This window comes from Hemibagrus wyckioides, unplaced genomic scaffold (genome assembly GCF_019097595.1).
Source record: "Hemibagrus wyckioides isolate EC202008001 unplaced genomic scaffold, SWU_Hwy_1.0 Contig10, whole genome shotgun sequence".
Lineage (NCBI taxonomy): Eukaryota > Metazoa > Chordata > Actinopteri > Siluriformes > Bagridae > Hemibagrus > Hemibagrus wyckioides.
Genome location: NW_026690770.1, coordinates 548,777 through 549,057, shown reverse-complemented (window position 1 = coordinate 549,057; position 281 = coordinate 548,777). Strand labels below are relative to the sequence as shown.

At 54.1% G+C, this 281-nt stretch overlaps 1 non-coding gene across 1 annotated transcript; it reads left to right on the top strand.

The window, feature by feature from the left end:
• Positions 1–208: 208 nt before the first annotated feature.
• Positions 209–281, top strand: trnaf-gaa (transfer RNA phenylalanine (anticodon GAA)). The gene has a single exon. It is a non-coding gene; the product is annotated as a tRNA-Phe (tRNA).

Genomic DNA, 281 nt, shown 5'->3' with positions numbered 1-281 from the left:
CTTCTTACCACACATGCGTAACCCCACCGGCGCCCTCAGGTAGCGTGGGATTTGAGTGGTGTAAGGCAACCATGCCTTCTGTCTATGCCCTTAAGGAAAAAGCTCTACCGCTTTCAAAAGAAGTTTGCCTCACCGGTCTGGACGTGGTGCGCAGTCGTGCCGACAAAAACCTGATCACTCACACGTACGGGAGAGCCCTGGTGGAGGTGCTGAAATAGCTCAGTTGGGAGCGCGTTAGACTGAAGATCTAAAGGTCCCTGGTTCAATCGCGGGTTTCGGCA